We start from the raw sequence: 26011 nt of genomic DNA on the forward strand, positions 1-26011 counted from the left end.
AAAACTTTCGTTTTACCTAAGTCAGCAATTATCAGCAAATTTTGCATAAGTATGCCAGCTCTGCTAGGTGGCAAAGTTATCTGATATTAAAGGCAACATTATTTAAAATCCACAAGCCAGAGAGCAAATGATGGACGACAGCTCCTATTTAATAAGCAGTTCTATGGACCTGATGGCTACAGTCCACTTCACAAAGCTTTTACTCTTATTCCATTCTTTCTTGCTTCAGTGCCACTGTCCTAATCTTTACCACCATGAAGTCTATTAGATGCTTTTCCTCCCTCAAATCCAAATGACTAACTCTTATTTAAATACGTACATGAATCAAACAATTCTAAGAGAAGCAGATTTTTATTTTAAAAAGGATAAACTAATATAATATCATATATCAGTTATATATGACCTGACTCATTGGAAAAGACTCTAATGCTAGGAGAGATTGAAGGCAAAAGGAGATCACCAACTCACTGGACATGAATTTGAGTAAGCTCTGGCAGATTATGGAGGAGAACAGAGCCTGGCGTGCTGCAGTCCATGGGGTTGCAAAGAATCGGACAGGACTTAACGACTGAACAGCAGGAACGTATCAATTATACCTCAATTTTTTTTAATAAAAAAGAGATAGGTAGACAGTATCATCTCATGACAATTTTTTTCTCAACTCTATACCCGAAATATACACAAATAGAGAATGTGATTCATCTTAGAACTCTTCACTGACTTTCCCTTGCTGGAAATCTGTAACACCACATGCACCGCCCTTAAGGCGCCACTTTCCCCACTACCTCCCTCTCACTCCTCACAACTGGCTTTCTACCAGTTATTTGAATGTGCCACCCTCAGGGCATTCAGTTCAGTTCAGTTCAGTTCAGTTGCTCAGTCGTGTCCGACTCTTTGCAACCCCATGAATCGCAGCACGCCAGGCCTCCCTGTCCATCACCAACTCCCGGAGTTCACCCAGACTCACATCCATCGAGTCAGTGATGCCATCCAGCCATCTCATCTGCTGTCGTCCCCTTCGCCTCCTGCCCCCAATCCCTCCCAGCATGAGAGTCTTTTCCAATGAGTCAACTCTTCGCATGAGGTGGCCAAAGTACTGGTGTTTCAGCTTTAGCATCATTCCTTCCAAAGAAATCCCAGGGCTGATCCCCTTGAGAATGGACTGGTTGGATCTCCTTGCAGTCCAAGGGACTCTCAGGAGTCTTCTCCAACAACACAGTACAAAAGCATCAATTCTTCGGCGCTCAGCCTTCATCACAGCCCAACTCTCACATCCATACATGATCACAGGAAAAACCATAGCCTTGACTAGACAGACCTTTGTTGGCAAAATAATGTCTCTGCTTTTGAATATGCTATCTAGGTTGGTCATAACTTTCCTTCCAAGGAGTAAGTGTCTTTTAATTTCATGGCTGCAGTCACCATCTGCAGTGATTTTGGAGCCCAGAAAAATAAAGTCTGACACTGTTTCCACTGTTTCCCCATCTATTTCCCATGAAGTGGTGGGACCGGACGTCATGATCTTCATTTTCTGAATGTTGAGCTTTAAGCCAACTTTTTCACTCTCCTCTTTCACTTTCATCAAGAGGCTTTTTAGTTCCTCTTCAATTTCTGCCATAAGGGTGGTGTCATCTGCATATCTTTGGCTATTGATATTTCTCCCGGCAATCTTTTTTTTTTTTTTTTTCTTCGGCGCTCAGCTTTCTTCACAGTCCAACTCTCACATCCATACATGACCACTGGAAAAACCATAGCCTTGTCTAGACGGACCTTTGTTGCCAAAGTGATGTCTCTGCTTTTTAATATGCTGTCTAGGTTGGCCATAACTTTCCTTCCAAGGAATAAGCGTCTTTTAATTTCATGGCTGCAGTCACCATCTGCAGTGATTTTGGAGCCCCAAAAAATAAAGTCTGACACTCTTTCCACTGTTTCCCCATCTACTTCCCATGAAGTGATGGGACCAGATGCCATGATCTTCGTTTTCTGAATGTTGAGCTTTAAGCCAACTTTTCCACTCTCCTCTTTCTTTTTTTTTTTTTTTTTTTACTGTAGGGCACAGGTGTTATTCTTTTTTTTTTTTTTTTTAGACTGGTTCCAAATAGGTAAAGGAGTATGTCAAGGCTGAATATTGTCATCGTGTTTATTTAACTTCTTTTTTTTTTTTTTTTTTTTTTTTGAGTTTCTCTCGGTTTCTTTTTTTTTTTTAATTTTTTTTTAATTTTTATTTTTTTATGTTAATAAACTTCTGTTTGATTTTGTCCTGCTATTCTGTCATTTCTTCCAGAGATCCTCAGCTAAGAACTCAAAAGGGTAAAGGGAAATAAGCCTCTATGTCACCCTAAGTCAGCTTCAATAATTGCCATAGTGAGCAGTCTTTTTTTTTGGGGGGGGGGATGAAATGTCCTATAGCTATCAATTAGGTCTAACTGGTCTATTGTATTGTTTAAAGTTTGTGTTTCCTTGTTAATTTTCTGTTTAGTTGATCTATCCATAGGTGTGAGTGGGGTATTAAAGTCTCCCACTATTATTGTGTTATTGTTAATTTCTCCTTTCATACTTGTTAGCATTTGTCTTACATACTGCGGTGCTCCCATGTTGGGTGCATATATATTTATAATTGTTATATCTTCTTCTTGGATTGATCCTTTGATCATTATGTAGTGACCTTCTTTGTCTCTTTTCACAGCCTTTGTTTTAAAGTCTAATTTATCTGATACGAGTATTGTGACTTCTGCTTTTTTTTGGTCCCTATTTGCATGGAAAATCTTTTTCCAGCCCTTCACTTTCAGTCTGTATGTGTCCCCTGTTTTGAGGTGGGTCTCTTGTAGACAACATATGTAGGGGTCTTGTTTTTGTATCCATTCAGCCAGTCTTTGTCTTTTGGTTGGGGCATTCAACCCATTTACGTTTAAGGTAATTACTGATAAGTATGATCCCATTGCCATTTACTTTATTGTTTTGGGTTCGAGTTTATACACCATTTTTGTGTTTCCTGTCTAGAGAATATCCTTTAGTATTTGTTGGAGAGCTGGTTTGGTGGTGCAGAATTCTCTCAGCTTTTGCTTGTCTGAAAAGCTTTTGATTACTCCTTCATACTTGAATAAGATCCTTGCTGGGTACAATAATCTGGGCTGTAGGTTATTTTCTTTCATCATTTTAAGTATGTCTTGCCATTCCCTCCTGGCTTGAAGAGTTTCTATTGAAAGATCAGCTGTTATCCTTATGGGAATTCCCTTGTGTGTTATTTGTTGTTTTTCCCTTGCTGCTTTTAATATTTGTTCTTTGTGTTTGATCTTTGTTAATTTGATTAATATGTGTCTTGGGGTTTTATGTGTCATCTGCATATCTTTGGCTATTGATATTTCTCCCGGCAATCTTGATTCCAGCTTGTGTTTCTTTCAGTCCAGCATTTCTCATGATGTACTCTGCATATAAGTTAAATAAGCAGGGGGACAATGTACAGCCTTGATGTACTCCTTTTTCAATTTGGAACCAGTCTGTTGTTCCATGTCCAGTTCTAACTGTTGCTTCCTACCTACATATAGATTTCTCAAGAGGCAGGTCAGGTGCTCTAGTATTCCTATCTCTTTCAGAATTTTCCACAGTTTATTGTGATCCACACAGTCAAAGGCTTTGGCATAGTCAATAAAGCAGAAATAGATGTTTTTCTGGAACTCTCTTGCTTTTGCCATGATCCAGCGGATGTTGGCAATTTGATCTCTGGTTCCTCTGCCTTTTCTAAAACCAGCTTGAACATCAGGAAGTTCACGGTTCACATATTGCTGAAGCCTGGCTTGGAGTATTTTGAGCAATATTTTACCAGCGTGTGAGATGAGTGCAATTGTGCGGTAGTTTGAGCATTCTTTGGCATTGCCTTTCTTTGGGATTGGAATGAAAACCGACCTTTTCCAGTCCTGTGGCCACTGCTGAGTTTTCCAAATTTGCTGGCATATTGAGTGCAGCACTTCCACAGCATCATCTTTCAGGATTTGAAATAGCTCAACTGGAATTCCATCACCTCCACTAGCTTTGTTTGTAGTGATGCTTTCTAAGGCCCACTTGACTTCACATTCCAGGATGTCTGGCTCTAGGTCAGTGATTGCACCATCGTGATTATCTGGGTCATGAAGATCTTTTTTGTACAGTTCTTCTGTGTATTCTTGCCATCTCTTCTTAATATCTTCTGCTTCTGTTAGGTCCATACCATTTCTGTCCTTTATCGAGCCCATCTTTGCATGAAATGTTCCCTTGGTATCTCTATTTTCTTGAAGAGATCCCTAGTCTTTCCCATTCTGTTGTTTTCCTCTATTTCTTTGCATTGATCACTGAAGAAGGCTTTCTTATCTCTTCTTGCTATTCTTTGGAACTCTGTATTCAGATGCTTATATCTTTCCTTTTCTCCTTTGCTTTTTGCTTCTCTTCTTTTCACAGCTATTTGTAAGGCCTCCCCAGACAGCCATTTTCCTTTTTTGCATTTCTTTTCCACAGGGATGGTCTTGATCCCTGTCTCCTGTACAATGTCACGAACCTCATTCCGTAGTTCATCAGGCATAGCACGTGCTATTTCCCTGTACTAGAATGCCCATCCTCCACTCACACATGCCTTGGGTCTCAGTTTAAACAGTTGCTGTTCTGAAAGGCTTTCCTCACTCCCACCCAGTCCCACACTAGGTTAGGTTTCTGTGTTGGTGGTGTTGCTTCTGTTTCTTTTTAAAATGATTATTAACAAGTGATAGCAATGAATATCCATCATCTCATATAGGTACAAAATTGAATGGAAACTTTTCTTGTGATGACAACTCTTAGGGTTCACCCTCTTAACAAATCCATATACAACATACAGTAGTGTTCATTGTATTTATCACGTTGTACATTACATCCCTAGTACTTTTATAACTGAAAGTTTGCACCTTTTGACTGCCTTTATCCCATTTCCTCATGCCCGCCTCTGGTAACCACAAATCTGATCTCTTTTTCTAGGAATGTGTTTGTTTTTTAGGTATCATTGCAGATCCCCGTGTTTTGTTCTGTTTAGCACCCTGTACTTCTTTTTCATGATACTTATGACTCAGTCAGTCACTGGGGGGTAGATTTGCTCAGTGCATATACCCTGTATCTGGTTTGTTAACCACTGAATACCTAAAGACTAACACAGCATTCTGCAAGCTTTTCAAACTGTGCTTCACAATACAAAAAAATAAAATTTATATCAAAAATAACACACACACATATATATAACTGAAACAAAAGTTTCAAGAACACTACATACCCTTTCTAGATGCAATTCACTTTGTATTTTCTATTATATTCTGGCTTGAATATGTTGTATACGACTCAGTATCCTGATTTTACAGTCTACTAATAAATTCAACCCTCATTTTAAAAAATTACTCATCTAATCTACTGGTACCTTGGATAAAGTAGAAAAAGACCAACATTCTATGCTTAATATATAAAAAACTACATATATGGATCATAAAAAGTAGAGATGGTATGATATGTCTTAAGAATAATTAGCCTTATCATTATTATCATTAGTATTTTATATTCTACTAAGGCTGGAAAAGAAGTTTATTTTTAAAAATTTACAAGTTTAAATGTAAAAAAATAATAACTCGACACCTTAGTCAATGAATCCTACACTAGCCATGGAAATCAATTAACTAGTATCAGTGTGCTCATACATGCCCTTTTATAGCAGTTTTATGGTATTCTGAAAATTGTACTTGTAATAAAATGTGAGAAACTAAATAAACAAATGTCCATCTATGCTTGGCAAATTGTAGGTCTTTAGGTAATTGAAGAATAAACAAATCAAAAATATTTACCAATCACTATTTATTTTATTTGTTTATTTAATTTTATTTTATTTTTTAACTTTACAACATTGTATTGGTTTTGCCATATAGCAAAATGAATCCGCCACAGGTATACATGTGTTCCCTATCCTGAACCCTCCTCCCTCCTCCCTCCCCATACCATCCCTCTGGGTCGTCCCAGTGCACCAGCCCCAAGCATCCAGTATCGTGCATCGAACCTGGACTGGCGACTCGTTTCATACATGATATTGTACATGTTTCAATGCCATTCTCCCAAATCACCCCACCCTCTCCCTCTCCCACAGAGTCCAAAAGACTGTTCTATACATCAGTGTCTCTTTTGCTGTCTCGTATACCAGTCACTATTTAAACCGAATTTGTTTGTTTATATTGTATAACATTTTGATCATTGCTTTATCTCTCCTAGGATAAGGAGGCCCCAGGAGGGCTAACCTAGGTTTATTTTTACATAATGAAAGCAAGCCTTGCCATTCAAGGAACTTCATTCCCCAAGATTAGACAGATGAGATCAAGGTCATCTATTTGATCTCATTCTGATCAGTTGGTTTTTCTTTGTCCCAAGGCCACAGAGAATGCCAGGACCCCTCAAATAGGAAACGGATACATTTTTAAATAATTAGTTAATGTAATGCCTTCTTTTACTGTCATATTTTGCTACTCCATGAGATACCTCAAACCTCTGGCTTTCTTTTCATCATCTCCACTCCTCACCATCCAGGCACCAACCATACCAAGTGACCAACAAATCCTCCCAGGCCGACCATCTCACAGTAGTGACAGTTTTCTGCAGCACCAGGTGAATCCAGGGTAAGATTTCCCCACACGTTGGGAAATCATACACACCCAGACTGAGCCTTCACTACGAAAACCAAAAAACCTGCCTGGTGAGGGGCGTCCACTCCCGAGGAGGTTGTGGAGAGATGCAGTACTTAGAGAGCTGTCAGCTGGGAGGGGCCTGACGCCTCCCTCAGGATTCATTCCAACGTCACAATTCCAGGGCAAAGCAACAGTTCCGGGAGTGTTTTTGCTTAACTTTGTCAGGCATTGCTCTGGGAAAAGTCTAGGAATATCTAGACTTCCTTGTGTTTGAGAGCTGAAAACTGTGGGCAGAACTAGCATTCCAACAGTACGCTTTATATTACCAGATGTCATTATGGAATGACTGACTGTAAAATAAAATAAAACACAGAATGAACAAGCACTTCTGTTAGTAGTTGCTTCCTAGAAAAGCAGACTCCTCTTATTAGAACTGAAGCTAAGCATGTCCTCTAATTTCAGTGTTGGGGCCTGTGGTTTATAAATCCTTACAATTTACTCAAAATTAGGAGGGTCTTTATTTTTTTCAGTGGGCTTTATGACTCTTAGAAATTTCCTCCATAGACTGGAGCTCTTATCAGAGAATTGAGAATGTTGAGTTTATATCTTTGGAAATACATTTGCCTGTTCTTTAATAAACACAGTTGCCACTGAGATTGCAAGTAACGAACAGCCTTGGCTCTCAAATTACCTCAGTACATGGCTGACTACATGGCTCTCTTCAAATCTGAATGAGCAGCTTATATAAAAAGAAGCCTGCTTTCCCCAACATGATCTGACACTATTTATTTGGTTATGTAAATACCTTATGTGTTCTATTTTTCTAAGCCTGCATTTATCTGCATACTTGACCTAAAACTCCACACTTTATTCCATGTAATACAATGATATAAGGAGTGTGAAACATTCTCTTAAATTACCATAGGCTTAATATCATTTTGGCATAGCAGAAAACAAGGGACTTAATATAAAAGAAAGCTTAGTTATCCAAATTGCAGTGAGTTCTACTTTTTAAAATATATGTCACTTAAAACACATCAAAATAATATTCACCTCAATGATTTTTAATACAAAATTCATGTTAATATGGTAAAGAAATGACAACAGTAATTTTGTAGATTCTGCTTGGGTTGTAGTGACCCAATTATCTGGTCAAAGGGCTGCATGGATGCAAGAGACAGGGTGAGTTAAAGTTTAACTCCCAGGAATTGTAAACCAAACCTAAAGCCACTGAACCTTTGGAGTTTGATATGATGATTAGAGCATAACCAGAGTGACACGTTGAATTCGCCATAATCAAGGAAACCTTTTCCGGGTGGGAATCTCTGAAATCACTCAGGTATGGTTCATGTGTTTTGATTTTTCTATTTCAACTCTGTGAAACTGTGCCATGTGGATCAGTGGGAATGCAGTGAAACAGCTTTTACGCGCTTCCACAAGAGAGCTGAATTCAGGGATATTTCTAGTTTGCTTTTATACTGATAAAGCCATCTGAAAACAAAAGAAAATATTAGAATGATCATATAATCTCAAAATGAGACAACAGCCAGCTTTTGTTCTTTGAGTTAATCAATTTCTGAGGGTAAAAAAATCATGCAGATTTATCACATCAGGTTCAAGAGTCAGGCTAATGTTTCTGAGAAATGTATTTAGCAATAGCCAGACAGCCGGGAGAGTTGTGGTTGACTGTCTGTTCTGGTCCTCGGATCCGGGGAAGCATAAAAGTGTAATTAACAAGAGAAATGGTATTAACAGCAATGACAGATTCTGCGTTCTCTGTGGGGGTCATAATTTCTACCATATTTTAGATTTCACATATTCATTTATCTCCCTTCCTTTCCTCCTTTATCCTGCACCACCACCAAAAACATAAGAAAACAAAACAAAAGCAGTCATGGAAAATTTTTGGTCTTGAGTGTATTAAATCTCTACCTTCAGATGGCTTAATTATTAGATCTTTTCCTTTCAGGATGGTTTGGGCAGCTGTGCTGCAGTGGATATATTTCACGTGACCATTTTGTTCACTCCGAAAAGATGATTCACAATCAGACTATGATGGTATTCTATCTAAAAAAGGAAATCAATCAGGGCACTTACCAGGAATATCCCATTCCTCCCAGAAATCTCTTAAATATTCTAATTGAAATAGTTTTGTTCTATAATTGTCAGAGTAAGTTCCAGGGAGAATGGTAAAGAAGCGTGTTCCAAGTCAAATACGTTTTTTGGACTGTTCACCTGGGTACTGTGTGTCTTTAAGAAGATGACTAACATAGCATTATTTTGCATTGGGCAGGATTCGTGTTTTGTAAAACATGCATTGGCAAATTTAACTCTTGCTATAATTTAGGAGCATCAAAGATGTGGTAGTCTGGCCTGAAAAATTCTTTATTATATGTGCTGAGATGCATACAACAGAGCATAGGTTAAGAAATAAAAGTGAAATCACTTATTTTAAAGCACTGAAGCATTGCTCTGCTAAATATAGGTAATAAACAAATGACTTACAGGTTCATCTTTAAGGACCATATTTTCTGGAATAGTATGGATACTCTCCATTTGAGAAAATTCTCACATTTTACTGTTTCAGTTTATTATTTATCAAATGTAAGGGAAGGGGAAAGATGGTTGTCCAAAAAAAAAAAAAAGAAAGAAAGAAATTAGTTATCATGGACAAACCTAAAGTAACATAGTAGATATGAAAACATTGAATATTTAGTTATTATGCTCACCTGGGCTAATACCAAGTTGGTTTTGTGTCATTTCAAATGTAACCTTCCCTACACTGTATTCAGTGGATGTTAATACATGTGGCTTCCAAAGGGGGACTGTGTTGTTAAGTAAGTTGAGGAAATGGCAATTAGACAATTAAAGCAGGTCTTGTTACTACATGAGTATTTTGAGTAATAATAATGATAACAGACATTTATTAAGCATATGGCCAAGTGCATGTCTAAGTACTTTTCATGCATTTATCTCAAGCTATTCTTAGAATAGCCATATATGTTAGATACTACTATAACATTTTACAACTGAGGCATGAATAAGTTACCAAATGGGCTGAACATCACCCAGTTAGGAGGTGGCAGAGCTAAGCGCCCCAATCAGGTGTTCTGACTCCAGAGCCCAAGCATAAAACCATGAGACTGTCCTCACAAGAAGATTTATTCTATGTATAAATAGCTTCCTTGGTGGCTCAATGGTAAAGAACATGCCTACCAATGCAGGAAACGTGGGTTCAATCCCTGGGTTGGAAAGATCCCCTAGAGAAGGAAATGGCAACCCACATCAGTACTCTTGCCTGGGAAATCCCATGGACAGAGGAGCCTGGTGGACTACCATTCACAGGGTCACACAGAATAGGACATGACTGAACAATTAGACAGCAACAAAAAAATATGTTCATTCATTGTGATTATCTAGGAGAGTAGGCAATGTTTTGTTTCCTAAGCTTAATTTACAAGAGTGCATCTTCTTTTGGTGACATTATCTCAGAAATGGTACTCCTCAGAACACAAATGAAGACAGAACAAATCATTTTTATAGTCCATGTCCAGCATCCATAGCAACCAGAATTGACTGAAACCATCACTATTTCAATCACCATGATCAAAACTCTAAGGCAATTTAGAGTCTAACCATCTTCCGTCAAACAGGAGCATGTTTATCTTAGAGATTTTTCAAATTAATTATAGATAGAACACTGGACTTTTCTCCTGACAGAGCTAGGCTGGAATGCCTGTTCCCAAATTCCTTAGGTTTGTGACCTTAGGCATGATATTCAACTCTGAATCTCAGATTCTTCAAATGTAAAAGTGAAGTGAAAGTTGCTCAGTCACGTCTGACTCTTTGCGACCCCATGGACTGTCAGGCCCCTCTGTCGGTGGGATTCTCTAGGCAAGAATACTGGAGTGGGTTGCCATTCCCTTCTCCAGGGGATCTTCCCAACCCAGGGATTGAACCCAGGTCTCCCATATTGCAGGCGGATTTTTTTTACCATCTGAGCCACCAGGGAAGCCCCTTCAAATATAAAATGGGGGTTAAATCTGTCCTGCAGAATTTAGTAAAGATCACAGGAGGTGACAAAGCAAAACTAATTAAGCATAGTCCTTGGCAATGTGAATTTAAAAATTCAGCAAAACTCTCTTCCCTGTCCATTTCCCTATTGGTATAAACCTCCAATAGTTTCCTAAAACTTTCCAGAGTTTCTTAAAACTTTCCAAACTTCCCCATTAGTTCCTCTTTGTCAAAACAATGCTGCTGCTGCTGCTGCTGCTGCTAAGTCGCTTCAGTCATGTCCGACTCTGTGCGACCCCATAGACGGCAGCCCACCAGGCTCCCCCGTCCCTGGGATTCTCCAGGCAAGAACACTGGAGTGGGTTGCCATTTCCTTCTCTAATGCATGAAAGTGAAAAGTGAAAGTGAAGTCGCTCAGTTGTGTCTGACTCTTAGCGACCCCATGGACTGCAGCCCACCAGGCTCCTCTGTCCATGGGATTTTCCAGGCAAGAGCACTGGAGTGGGGTGCCATTGCCTTCTCCCCAAAACAATGCTAATATATTTTAAATCAAACACTGTACATAAACAATGAAGTTTTGATGAGTCACAAAGAGAAATCCTATTTGTTCAGAAAATAAGAGAGTTTATCATTTTCTTTTATTCCAAAAAACAAGCATCCTATACCATTTTTATTTTAGAGAATGTTTCTCAAGAAGACTCTTAGTTAAGAATCCAAAGCCTTTTCCACTGAAACCCACAGGACATCTTGTCACAGTGTGTGTTCGTTTCATCATTCAGCCAGTTGATGTTACAAATCTGTTTCAATAACTGTCTTTTAAAATGCTGTCATCCCTCGGGACGCTGGGTACTACGCTGGGTACTATTGCACAATGGTTTTCATTACCTTCTGTGTCTCTAAATGACTCAATAAGTTCAAACAAGATGGTATTGATCCACAGAGGATAAACACCATTTTATCTTATTCATGGAAACAGTAACCAGGCTCCTCTAAAGTGCAGTCCTCACAGTCCAAACTCCCCCCAGGGAAAGCACCTGGAAAAGGAGCAGCAGGACTGCAGTGACCTTCTATACAGAAATCTAAGGCCCATCTGCTTCTTGGCCTGATAAGGTAAAATCCAGGCAGTAATTAACAAATATTTACTGCTGATTCAATCAACAGTTTTTCATTTTATCCCATTAAACCTTATCCAACTAGGTGGTCAGCTTTAAAAACTATTTTACATTTTTAATTTAATACATTGACATTTTGTGGTGAATAGTTTGGATGGATCCAAATCCAAAATTAAAATATTTCCCTTTATAAAAATGGCTGTCTTGACTAAAATATGCTAGTTTCTTAAGCTCTCTAATTTTATTTTCTTTTAAAGATGTATAAACTAAGCTTTTTTTTTCCCCCTTATTCGGATATATATGTGGAATTTTATATTTGTAGGTGTTAACAATCATATGGAAAATATTTTCCAGATTCATCCCTGCTAATATTAAGAGGAAAGTAAGAAGAAGAATTAAGATAACTGCCTCTAGTTTGCAAGATTATATACAGGGTTCTGCTACAGTCAATAGTTTGGCTAAGGAGACGTATGACATATGACAATTTGGCCACACGGAATGAGTACGTGAGCAAACCGGTTTGCAATTCTATAAAAAACATTCCTTCCTTCAATGACATAATAATGTCTTTTATTCCTGGAGCAGTTAAAAAGCCACCAGTTTTTGGAATGCTGAATTGACTTAAGAATATGAGGTTTATTGATACATAGCAGAATTAACAACTATGCTACCTTATTTCTATAGACTATTCTAGCATGGAATACAGAAGAATTTAGATTTTTTAAAGAAACTTTCTTCACAGTCAACTTAGTAATCTTAGTTTCTTCAAGGTTATTGTCATTATTCATCATTGAATGATCTCTCAACTAGAGTCTATAAGCCCAGCTCTGTTTATGTAGCAATAATGCAGACTACGTTGGGAGCCTTCAACTGCTGTCCTGGGCATTTACTGATTTGTCTATGAATGAATTCAGAAGTGTGATGAAACTGTGAAGAGAAGGCATAAGGAACCCCATGGAAGGTGAGGGGAGAATCAGTTCCACGCAGGTCCCAGAAGAAAACAATCCTGGAAAGATTTAAACCAGTGCAGATGCCGCAACTAACATAGTGAAGGAAGCAAAGAAGGGACAAATCTGTAACATCTGAAAAACTGATGGAAAAACTGGCAGGCTATTAGGTATACATGCAACTGATTTTCCTTCCTATTAACTCATCTTTAGTATAATTCTATCCAGCTTGTCTCTTAGGTTTATATTTAGTGCTAAGCTGGGGCCTTCTTTGTGAAGTGAATTGACTTGTTAGCCTAAAACCTCTGCTTACCTGCAGTGGAAGTCAGAAATCAGAATCTGATACCATGGAGGAGAAAACTGTGTTGGCACATACAAATGCTCACTTCATGAATCCTCTTTTCAATCTTCTGTCCTGAAGAACCCTAACACTGTCTCACAGTTTAAGCATTTACTACCAACCATTTGATACCCTATGATAACAAGGATGAGAGCAAGGATATTAATAACAGTTCTTATATCCTGACATAGCTTATGCCATATGCCAAACACACAGATGAACTCATTTAACCCTCTGGAATCCTCTGGAATGGGTACCAATGCAATACCCACCTTTCAAACAAGAGGTGAGGTCTCAGAGATGAGGAAAACCTTGCCCAAGATCACCCAGTTAATCAGTGGTAGAAACAGGAGTGAACTCCAGCAGTCTGGCACAGGGATCTTGTAAAAAGAGTAAAAATGGAACACTGAGAAGCCTTGAGTCTTGGAGTGAGAAGAAAACTTTGAGGTCCTTTATTTAACAGAGAAAAAGCTAAGTGAGTGTCCCAAGGATAAAAGACACTTTTTATTAGAGTGAGAACCCATATGCAGGACTCCAGTCCTCAGGCAGGTCCTTTCCGTTGGACCACCACCCACTGGATAGCATTTCTAATTCGGCTGGATTCTCTATACACATTCTTAGAGAAAGAGTAATAAGACTTCCACGATTATGAGAAATATTCCCTCCATTCTGAGTCTTCCTCTCCCCACTCTGCTCAGATTCACAGATGACACAGCAGAGACTCAGTCAAAGGAGACCCATCTTGTGAATGAAGGGACAGCGAGGCCCAGATCACAGAGGAAATACGTGTAGGCACAGGCCAGGAATACAGTGGAGATATCTCTAGAAATATATAGTAATTGTCCTGAAGGACTTGGCTGCCTTACACTAGAATTCCCTTAGTGTCTGAAGAGGACATAGCACCTCGCACCTAGAGGGCACACCCTTCTCCCCAGGGAAAGAATAATTGGGTCTATGAATGCTAAGGGAATCCCATATTTAAACTGACCTAATTTGGAGCTTTAAATGGAGACCCAGATGCACCCAAATAGCAGTTCCACCAGCCTCAAGAGAGTTTTTCATTTAGCTTAAAAAGAATATATTTTCAGAAGTTCCTTTTTAAGATACAAATTAGTTGGGATATAGAGTGAGAGTGATCAGGGCACTTTGAGGTGTTAACATTCAGGAACACTGTAGCCTAAAACCATCAAGCATAGTTACCAGCCTGGTAAAGTGTTAGTCGCTCAGTTGTGTCCAACTCTTTGCAACCCTATGGACTGTAGCCCACCAGGCTCCTCTGTCCATGGGATTCTCCAGGCAAGAATACTGGAGTGAGTAGCCATTCCCTTCTCCAGAAGATCTTCCGGGGATTGAATGTGGGTCTCCTGCATTGGAGGCAGATTCTTTACCTAGTCTGAGCCACCAGGGAAGACTAAAGTCACCTAGCATGGTCACCAGCCTGGTAAAGTCTTATGGAAAGAGGACTTAGGACAAGTCAGTTTCAATGGTGGGGAAGAGAAGATGTTGAGAAGATATGGCTCAGGGTGGAAGTGTCATGGCTAATCAGAGGACAAGGGATCTGAATGGTATTTGATTTTTGAGAAAGAATTTACTTATTAAACAATTTTGATTTATTATTAAAGTCATTTGAGCATCATGCCTACCACATACTAATTCCTCCATCTCTCCCTCATTTCAAAACAGTTATTTAATACAAGTGCATTTACTTACATTGGAATCAATCAGAGAATGCCATTATGTGGTCCCAGAGGAGAATAAAGATAAGAGAAAGTCTTATAATGTCTACAAACTCTCATTTTTATTTGCCTTTCAAAATAAGCCATAAAATCAAATATTTACTATAATAATAATAACTCAGTTTAATACTTCCAATAATAATAATTCAAGATTTCAAAGTATTCCCACAATTCTGATGAAAACAAGAAAGCTGATTCATGGTGCTGGCATGGCCAAGAGGAAGATGATTCCAATGTTAAAGCAGAGGGCTTCTGGACCCAGAAGGTCTGGGCTCAAATCCTAGCTTCACCACTTACTATCCTTGTGACTTTTAGCAAGGTAATTTCTCTGCTTGTTTCCTCTGCCGTAAAATCAGGGTTGCTTTGAGACTGGATCAGAAATTACACATGAAGTTCTCAGAACAATGCCAAGTAAGTGTACACAAACCTCAGCTACTACAGCTGTAATTCTCATCTCATTTCTGTGTTGATTACACAATGCTTTACCAAGATAATGGTTAGGAGAGAGAGAGGCTATGAAATCAACATGTAGAAAGTGTTTTAGCGTGGAAGTCAGTGACTTAGAAATTATCTATCCCCATGACTGGCTTGCTTTGTAAATGGGGAGCGATTTTCTCCCTGACTCTGTGATATCTTTTCCAAGGCAGAGACGTTCTCTATCACAGGGAGGGCCTCTTAATAAAGTCAGGATAGAGTGATTTAAAGGGACCTGGGTAATTACCAAGGGCAGAAGCCTAAAAATCTGATCTGAAATCACCCCAGAGAACAAACCTCTCAGGTTCTATTATTTTCATAGTTAATACAACAACAACAATTATCAAAGTATTCAAATGCACTTATAAAGGTGCAGATTGCCGAATGATGGTCATTAGCACAGCAAAAAAGCAAGCATGAGCTAATATAAACTGCCCCCAAATCAGTCCCCTGCACAGGCATGATAACAGACACTTGAAGAGGAAATTGTATGTGGAGGAGCTTTGGGGCATCAGCACTGCCATGGAAGGGATTGGTGTCAGTGTTCATTTTAAGGGAAGTGGCAAGCTGAAAGGGTGCCAGGAAGATTATAATGTTAATGTACCCACTGGGAATTGATTTACTGAGACTTTGTTGAGTTCACCCTTCTTTTAGATGTTGAGTTGGATACAAAGATATATTGTACATTTGTCCCTAAAATCAAGGAACCCATGAAGGATTCTCCAGAGCTCCCACAGTAGCTCTGGGATAATTAATCACTCCCTTCTTCAAGGCCTCTTACTTTGTTTGAAATAAGTATTATTTACAAAATTAGGAGTTTCTGAAAGGCAAGAAAAGTATCCTATTTAATTTCCAAACCTAAAAGTGTTATATATATGCATAACAGCTGCATAATACTGTCTATTGAATAAAACAGCCACCTAATTGGGGAAGAAGGAGAAGAGGTTAGAAGAGGTAAAGGAAAACATTAGTGAGTGCCATGTACCAGGCTGTGCGCTCATCCAGTCACTTTGGATCACTATAACAACCCAACAAGGCAGGCATCATCATCCCACATTTTGAAATTAATAAACTGGGACTTGGTTAAATAACTTAAACCAAGTTTGCAAAGTTCTTAAGGGATGGAACTCAACATCTGAACCCAAGTCAGTATGAATTTGTGATCCCATAGTTTTTTGTTCATGACTATGATACCCTTCGACTTATGAACCAATAATGAACAACACAGAGCAAAATATTGTATATTCCAAGATCATGTGGTGAAACTAGAAAGTTAAAGAGCACAATCTGGAATAGTCAGAGAGGTTATATAAAATTTCCATTCTGTTCAGCAAATATGTATGAAGTGACACTAAGAATGAGGCTAAAGGCTAAGAAGATGAATGTATATCCTTGGGGAGTTTAGGGCCCTCCTTCTCTTCATGCTACATTTATTCCCCAACTATAGTTCTGCCCCTTTTTCCCCATCTGTCTCTAAACTAGTCTTTCTGCCTTTAAACAATCCTCAAGATAATGCATTAGGCTTCCCTGATGGTTCAGTGGGTAAAGAATCTGCCTGCAATGCAGGAGACACAGTCGATGTGGGTTTGATCCCTGGGTTAGCTTCCCTGGTGGCTCAGAGGTTAAAGCATCTGCCTGCAATGCAGGAGACCCGGGTTCAATCCCTGGGTCAGGAAGATCCCTTGGAGAAGGAAATGGCAACCCACTCCAGTATTCTTGCCTGGAGAATCCCATGGATGGAGGAGCCTGGTTGGCTACAGTCCACAGGGTCACAAAGAGTTGGACACAACTGAGTGACTTCACTTCACTCACTTAGGAAGATCCCCTAGAGGAGAAAATGGCAACCAACTCCAGTATTCTTGCCTGGAAAATTCCATGGACAGAGGAGCCTGCCAGGCCACAGCCCATGGGGTCACAAAGAGTTGAACACAACTGAGCAACAAGGTATGCATACATGCAAGAAAACTCAAGAGTTCTCTTTCTAAAGTACACAGGGTCCTAGAATTCTTCCAAGGTGATCTCAGTGGCTTCATAATACAACAAGAATGCTCTATTATGCCAATAGATACATTGATTTAATTCTTGCCTGCCTTACCAGCCTTATCTACTGTCACTCTCATTCTCTTCCCCTATTCTATTTAGGCCCTCAGTTGATTAGATGAGGCATACTCACATTAGGAAGAGCAATCTGCTTTATTCAGTCTATGGATTCAAGCATTCATATCATCCAGAAACATCCTCAAAGACACACCTCACGAAAACCCTCCCTAAATTGTACTCAACATTCTAATCATACTCAACTTCTCAACCATCCATAACATTTCACTTACATCCTGCCCCCTAGAGTTCCTTTCTCCTCTTCTCCCTTCACCTAACTCCTAGCCATCCTTCAATTGGCCTGAGTGAGGGAAGGTATATGCTGGAAATTAATATGGAGTACAACTTAATATAAAGTATTAGAGATGTTTGATAGGTAACAAAATAGAAAATTTGACATTAATTGATAGTTATACAAGGCCATTGGAATTATGTTAATAGAAGAGTAATATTAAAGAGATATTTAAGAAAATGAACCAGTGTTACACAGATGGCATTAAAGTTAGAAAAACTATGGGTTGAATTGTAACAGTGATCTAGATATTAGATAAGGGTTGCATAAATGAAAATTAATGGCCGTGGGAATTCAAAAGAAAGCTAAATATCAGAACGTGATGGCTGATTAGAAATAAGGTGACAACAATTTAATGAGGGAATTTTACACCAATACATGTAAGTTAGAATAAAATCAGAATTTATGTAAGCTGCTTTTTAAAGGGAAACATAAGGTTGTCCTTTACTGCAAGTGTCAGATTGCCTCAGGGTCACTGTAGTACAGAGCTTTAGATAGTTGATTTTGTAAGATTCTCTTCAGGATTGAATGTATCCCATTAGTCAGTGATGGGCAGCTTTGGTAAGAATTGAGTTTTCAACTTATTTTTTCCAAATTGGTCTGAGGATACCAGATGCAGCAAATGAGTTCAAAAGGACAATCTCAACAAAAATAAAAAGACACATGATAACACCAGATCTCACCAGCTAATCAGATTTCTGTAATCTGCCACACCAATAACTGGTCCCAGGACTATTGGGTAAGTATCTGCCTTTAAGCTGAGGGGTAGCTACATTGTATGCTGATTACCACTTTACCAATTTCTAAGTCAACTTAGAAATTAAACATACATGCAAGGAAATTCGGGGCTTCCCTGGTAGTTCAGTTGGTAAATAGTTTGCCTGCAATGCAGGAGATCTTGGTCCAAGTCCTGGGTGTATGAATTGATGCTTTTGATCTGTGGTGTTGGAGAAGACTCTTGAGGGTCACTTGGATTGCAAGGAGATCCAACCAGTCAATCCTAAAGGAAATCAGTCAGTCCTGAATATTCATTGGAAGGACTGTTGAAGCTGAAGCTCCAATACTTTGGTCACCTGTTGTGAAGATCTGACTCATTGCAAAAGACCCTGGTGCTGGGAAAGATTAAAGGCAGGAGGAGAAGGGGACAACAGAGGATGAGATGGTTGGATGGCATCATCAATTCGATGACTATGAGTTTGAGCAAGCTCCAGAAGTTGGAGATGGACAGGAAAGCTTGGCATGCTGCAGTCCACGGGGTCTCAAAGAGTGACTGACTCTCACAAAGAGTTGGACGTGACTGAGCAACTGAACTAAACTGCAAGGAAATTCTACTCTTGTTAGGTTATGTGATTCTAGAATTTCTAAACTCTGCCAGTTCTCTTTCCCAGGGATCTTTGAGAAAGTCAGGCATAGGATCAGAGTTGAAGATTATTATTGAGTGACGGTAACATGATAGCCATCTGATGATGGCTGATACTCTGATGTTAAATGTACCAGGACAATACCAACACCAAAACCATGTATGTATATGTGTTAGCCAGAGTTCTCCAGGGAAACAGAACCAATATTCCAATTGGAATCTTAATTGGCTAATACATGTCCATGATTTTAGTGTTGTCAGTGTTCTGGTATCTATAAGATATATATAAATCTGTTTATCTGTCAATAGATAAAGAGATTTATTATGAAGAACTGGCTCATCTCATTGTGGAGACACGTAAGTCCCAAGATCTGCAGCTGGCAATCTGGAGACCCAGGACAGCCAACATGTAATTCCTATCTGGAAGCCAGAGGCCTAGAGACCCAAGAAAAACCAACATTTCAGTTCAACTTTGAATGTAGGAAAAGACTGCTGTCCCAACTCAAGCACTCAGGCTGGGCAGAATTCCCTTTATTTAGCCTTTATTCTATTCAGGTCTTCAGTTGATTAGGTGAGGCCTACCCACATTAGAAGAGCAATCTGCTCTACTCAGTCTACAGATTCAAATATCTGTCTCATCCAGAAACATCCTCAAAGACACACCCAGAATAATGCTTGGCCAAATGTCTGGGTACTGTGTGACCCAGTCAAGTTGACACACAAAATTAACCATCAAAATATAACCTTAAGGGCATAGAAAGTACCTATGCTGTCTGGTCTTAAGAATCTCCATTTCCTCTCTATTACCCACTCCCTCCTTCAATACATGCACAGTTTCTGTCTGTCGTTAAAATATTTCAATGTCTTTTTTGGATTAAAAAACTTAATCATCTTCAGTGGTGTCAAATACAGATCACTTATAAGGATCTCTAGTTCAGAGTTTCTGATATTCTTATCCAAGTTAAGCAGAGGCTGGAGGATTTGTAAGGGAATGGTGGTGTCAGAACCAGCTATGAAAGGAAACTTTCTGTGTGATGTTGTGCTGTCAACACTGGTCACCAGGAGTTTATTCACCCTTGTGTATATATACATATTCATAGCCACACATGTGTGCTTGTGCATTCCTATATATGTACAACCACACACAATCTGATGGTACAGGCATAAATTCATCTCAGCCAGGAAAAGTGTGAAAGTGAGGGTGGGGACTCCAGGCACATGGAAAATGGGGAACAAGTACAAAGAAACCTAAGAAGTAAGAAGTCGCTGATGTATCTGGGAGACCTGATGGGCTTGAGCACAGAACAGCTCTAGAAAGGCACTGAAAGATAGTCAGCAGAGTGTGGGCCAGATCATGGTGGATGTTGGATATCAGGCTAAGGGACTGGACTATTTCTTCATAGTTAGTGATGAGACCAATGAAGAATATTAGAAGGGATATTTTAGGAAGATCGATCTAGCAGTGGTAGACAGTTACTAGGGGTAGGAAGCAGTGAAATTTCTTTCTAGTTTGGCTAAGTCTAGTAATGGAAGACAGGGTGAAGGATGGCAACAGGGGTAAGAAAAACAACAAGTATGGATACATATGTATAGTGAGCAAAAAAAAAAAAATCAACATCCAGACTCCATGAGGAGCCTATCCTGGAGATTGTTCTGGATGAAGAGGCCTTAAGGACTTCAGCTGTAGGGATTCATAGACCTGCTAAGTTGCTTCACTGTTCTCTTGACGCAACTACTTTTTACAACTGCTCCTCTCTCTTCGAAAAGCCATCCTGACTTTCTACCCGCTATCCGTTGTCTACCTCACAGCTTTTGCTTCCTCTCCATATATAGAGCCATGACCTAGAGTTTTATGCATACAGTGGTAATACGAATACCTTATTGGTTGGTCCTCATGGAAATGGATTTGGATACAAATCACCTATGCCAGACTCTAGGAAGAATGTGGGGGGTTTTGATATTTCAAGGATATTATTTCTAAGTGCTGGCAATTATAAAAACATTTACTCATTGAAAGTAATGAGAATGTAGACAGGACAAATATTAAAGACAATTTTGAATTATTTTCTTTCTCCTGTAACCTAGTCTCTGCCTTTCTTTTATAGAATTGTTTAGTAATTTTTAAAAATGTGTATATCCCAACTATTTGGCAGGTGGAATAAATTACTCTCGTATTTCATTTTGTTTGACATTTAACAAATATAGACTAGAGTTTAATTCAGAAGTTCTAAACTTGGTTGCATATTATTACCTGAGGAGGCTTCAGACCATACCATTTTAGACTATCCTAAGTTCCATTCCAAACCAGTTGAATCATAATTCTTATAGAGGTGGTAAGGATGATTACCAAATACAGGTGAATATGCCATGAGGCTAGGTAGGGAATCTGTTCTTTCTCTATCAGTTCAGTTCAGTTCAGTCATTCAGTCGTGTCCAACTCTTTGCGACCCCATGAATCGCAGCATGCCAGGCCTCCCTGTCCATCACCAACTCCCGGAATTCACTCAGACTCACGTCCATCGAGTCAGTGATGCCATCCAGCCATCTCATCTGCTGTCGTCCCCTTTTCCTCCTGCCCCCAATTCCTCCCAGCATCAGAGTCTTTTCCAATGACTCAACTCTTCGCATGAGGTGGCCAAAGTACTGGAGTTTCAGCTTTAGCATCATTCCTTCCAAAGAAATCCCAGGGCTGATCTCCTTCAGAATGGACTGGTTGGATCTCCTTGTAGTCCAAGGGACTCTCAGGAGTCTTCTCCAACACCACAGTTCAAAAGCATCAATTCTTCAGCATTCAGCTTTCTTCACAGTCCAACTCTCACATCCATACATGACCACAGGAAAAACCATAGCCTTGACTAGACGAACCTTTGTTGGCAAAGTAACGTCTATGGTTTTGAATATGCTATCTAGGTTGGTCATAACTTTCCTTCCAAGGAGTAAGCGTCTTTTAATTTCATGGCTGCAGTCATCATCTGCAGTGATTTTGGAGCCCAAAAAATAAAGTCTGACACTGTTTCCACTGTTTCCCCATCTATTTGCCATGAAGTGATGGGACCAGATGCCATGATCTTTGTTTTCTGAATGTTAAGCTATAGTTTCTGCTAAAATGCGGAACATTTGCAGTTAAATCTCAAAGTCCTAATTTGATAAGACACGCATAGGTTAACACTTCCTCTCCTGTCTTTCCTCATGTAATTTATAGTTTCAAGCTAAATTCCAGGGATTTAAAGACTCTTTGTTGATATTTAAAGGGCATTTGAAGCAAATAAATGATGAAATATCTTTTGAAGAAGATAAAATGTACCTCTGTAATATGCACTTAATGAGAATATGCTAAATGGCAGGTGTTTCTACTGGACCATAAATTTTGCAGTTTTAAACAGACTTTTAAAGTGAAGGCTGAGCGCCGAAATGTACACAAACCACAATCCAATCATTTGTCTATTATATTTCTGCTGCTTCTTTTTTTTTCTGATAAATTCTTAGTTGGTAGTCCCAACAGTATTTTTTCTCTGGTACAGTTTTATTTTTCTCCATAGATATTTTTACTGTAGTGCAATTTCCCCAGCATCTTAGGATTTGCTATTTCAAGTTACTCTATTTAGGACTCGGAATGACTCCAAGTAGGATGGTGTATGGATTTAAACATCAACAAACAGTAATCAAAGTATCAGCTGGGCCTATACATCTTTGCAAAAATAGCCGTTTATTTAGAAATGGTGTCTGTCAGCATTGCTTCTCTACAACTGTTAATAACTTGTCTTAAAAATATGGTATACCTTTTAGATGCAATCAGCAACTTCTTTAGCCATTGGTGTCACCAAAGGAGCATGAGAGAGAATAAAGTACAGGATTAAAGAGTGGAAGACAGCAAGAGAAAGGAAAAGGAAAACAGTAGTTAAATGGATGTTTAAATGAGGAAGGAAAGGAGGGAGGAGGAGGGAGACAGAAAGAAGAAGAGAGAAGACCCTGTTACCAAGTTAGTTATGTTTGGTCCCCATTAGAAGTACCTGTGGCTTTGGTTACCCACCACTGCACTACTGCGTCAGATACTTGGTCCATAGCGGACACCCTCCTCTCTGACTTTCTACAATCCAAAAAAGCTAAAGATCAAATGAGAAACCAATAATGCTTTAATTTAAATATAGGAATAGAAATTAACATGAAATTCCAGTCAGATCCTGTCAAATGATACATGACTTGGTCACATGTGAAGACTCCACACTTTGTCAAAGAGTAATGTTTTAGTGACGTATGACCAAGTACGTAACAGAGGGCTGGTGAGGACCATGTGTCCATTCTGGATTATGTCCAGCAGGTGTTAGATTCTAAATGCATCCACCTGAACCATCAGACTGTCCATCCACAGCACTATGTAAAAATTAGAACAATAGCTCATTTCATTCAAGCAAAGAGACTAACTTACCATATTGCTTAAATGACCAATAACATCTGTCCCTGTGGAAGAGAACACAGACTCACAGTATCACCTTCATCAGTTATATCATGGTGTAGTTTTCACACTCTATGGGAGGCTAGTAGATATAATCTCCCTCTTCTCCCTGTCACAACTTGCCTAATATTTCTGAGATGTTGCTGATGTTTAGTTACTAAATCATGTCTGACTCTGCAACCCCATGGACTGCAGCACTCCAGGCTAGCCTGTCCTTCACTATCTCCTGGAGTTTGCTCAAAATCATGTTCACTGAGCCAATGATGCCATCCAATCATCTCATCCTCTGTCATCCCCTTATCCTCTTGCCCTCAATTTTTCCCAGCATCAGGGTCTTTTCCAATGAGTCAACTCTTCATAACATGTGGCCAAAGTAGGTGAGAAGTCAAATTTAGTAATCAAGCGCACAGATGCTAGGTCCAGGCTACTTAGATTCAAGTCAGAGTTGTGCTTAGTCCCTCAGTCGTGTCTGACTCTTTGCGACCCCATGAACTGTAGCTCGCCAAGCTCCTCTGTCCATGGTGATTCTCCAGGCAAGAATACTGGAGTGGGTTTCCATGCCCTCCTCCAGGGGATCTTCCCAACACAGGGACTAAACTCAGATCTCCCCCATTGTAGGTGAATTCTTTACCATCCAAATCACCAGGGAAGCACAGATTCAGGTCATAGTTCTTCCACTTATTACCAAGTAACCTTGGGCTCATTAACCTTACATGGTTTACTACCTATATCATAGGAATAATACCTACCCCACTGAGTTTTAATATGGATTAAATAAATTATATATTAAACTTTTAGAACATCAGTTCAGTTCAGTCGCTCAGTCGTGTCGGACTCTTTGCGACCCCATGAATCGCAGCACACCAGGCCTCCCTGTCCATCACCAACTCCTGGAGTCCACTCAGACTCATGTCCATTGAGTGAGTGATGCAATCCAGCCATCTCAACTTCTGTCGTCCCCTTCTCCTCCTGCCCCCAATCCCTCCCAGCATCAGAGTCTTTTCCAATGAGTCAACTCTTCACATGAGGTGGCCAAAGTACTGGAGTTTCAGCTTTAGCATCAGTCCTTCCAAAGAAATCGCAGGGCTGATCTCCTTCAGAATGGACTGGTTGGATCTCCTTGCAGTCCAAGGGACTCTCAAGAGTCTTCTCCAACACCACAGTTCAAAAGCATCAATTCTTCAGTGCTCAGCCTTCTTCACAGTCCAACTCTCACATCCATACATGACCACAGGAAAAACCATAGCCTTGACTAGACGAACCTTTGTTGGCAAAGGAATGTCTCTGCTTTTGAATATGCTATCTAGGTTGGTCATAACTTTCCTTCCAAGGAGTAAGCGTCTTTTAATTTCATGGCTGCAGTCACCATCTGCAGTGATTTTGGAGCCCCAAAAAATAAAGTCTGACACTGTTTCCACTGTTTCCCCATCTATTTCCCATGAAGTGGTGGGACTGGATGCCATGATCTTTGTTTTCTGAATGTTGAGCTTTAAGCCAATTTTTTCACTCTCCACTTTCACTTTCATCAAGAAGCTTTTGAGTTCCTCTTCACTTTCTGCCATTAGGGTGGTGTCATCTGCATATCTGAGGCTATTGATATTTCTCCTGGCAATCTTGATTCCAGCTTGTGTTTCTTCCAGTCCAGCGTTTCTCATGATGTACTCTGCATATAAGTTAAATAAGCAGGGTGACAATATGCAGCCTTGACGTACTCCTTTTCCTATTTGGAACCAGTCTGTTGTTCCATGTCCAGTTCTAACTGTTGCTTCCTGACCTGCATACAAATTTCTTAAGAGGCAGATCAGGTGGTCTAGTATTCCCATCTCTTTCAGAATTTTCCACAGTTTATTGTGATCCACACAGTCAAAGGCTTTGGCATAATCAATAAAGCAGAAGTAGATGCTTTTCTGGAACTCTCTTGCTTTTTCCATGATCCAGCGGATGTTGGCAATTTGATCTCTGGTTCCTCTGCCTTTCCTAAAACCAGCTTGCACATTAGGAAGTTCACGGTTCACATATTGCTGAAGCCTGGCTTGGAGAATTTTGAGCATTACTTTACCAGCGTGTGAGATGAGTGCACTTGTGTGGTAGTTTGAGCATTCTTTGGGATTGCCTTTCTTTGGGATTGGAATGAAAACTGACCTCTTCCAGTCCTGTGGCCACTGCTGAGTTTTCCAAATTTGCTGGCATATTGAGTGCAGCACTATCACAGCATCATCTTTCAGGATTTGAAATAGCTCAACTGGAATTCCATCACCTCCACTAGCTTTGTTCGTAGTGATGCTTTCTAAGGCCCACTTGACTTCACATTCCAGGATGTCTGGCTCTAGGTCAGTGATCACACCATCATGATTATCTGGGTCATGAAGATCTTTTTTGTACAGTTCTTCTGTGTATTCTTGCCATCTCTTCTTAATATCTTCTGCTTCTGTTAGGTCCATACCATTTCTGTCTTTTATCGAGCCCATCTTTGCATAAAATGTTCCCTTGGTATCTCTAATTTTCTTGAAGAGATCTCTAGTCTTTTCCC

General features: G+C 39.6%; 1 protein-coding gene across 7 annotated transcripts in view; it reads left to right on the forward strand.

Moving 5' to 3' along the window:
• Positions 1 to 7870: 7870 nt before the first annotated feature.
• A1CF (APOBEC1 complementation factor) overlaps positions 7871 to 26011 on the forward strand; it is a 102765-nt gene continuing 84624 nt past the window's right edge. For 3 of the 7 annotated variants that reach the window (XM_070780423.1, XM_070780427.1, XM_070780426.1), the window contains exon 1: positions 7871 to 7995. The gene's annotated coding sequence lies outside the window, so the exon portion shown is untranslated. Of the gene's footprint in view, positions 7996 to 18281; positions 18408 to 26011 lie in introns of those variants that run through there. The other 4 variants (XM_070780428.1, XM_070780429.1, XM_070780424.1 and 1 more) reach the window with 4 other exon arrangements.

Source organism: Bos indicus, chromosome 26 (assembly GCF_029378745.1).
Source record: "Bos indicus isolate NIAB-ARS_2022 breed Sahiwal x Tharparkar chromosome 26, NIAB-ARS_B.indTharparkar_mat_pri_1.0, whole genome shotgun sequence".
NCBI lineage: Eukaryota > Metazoa > Chordata > Mammalia > Artiodactyla > Bovidae > Bos > Bos indicus.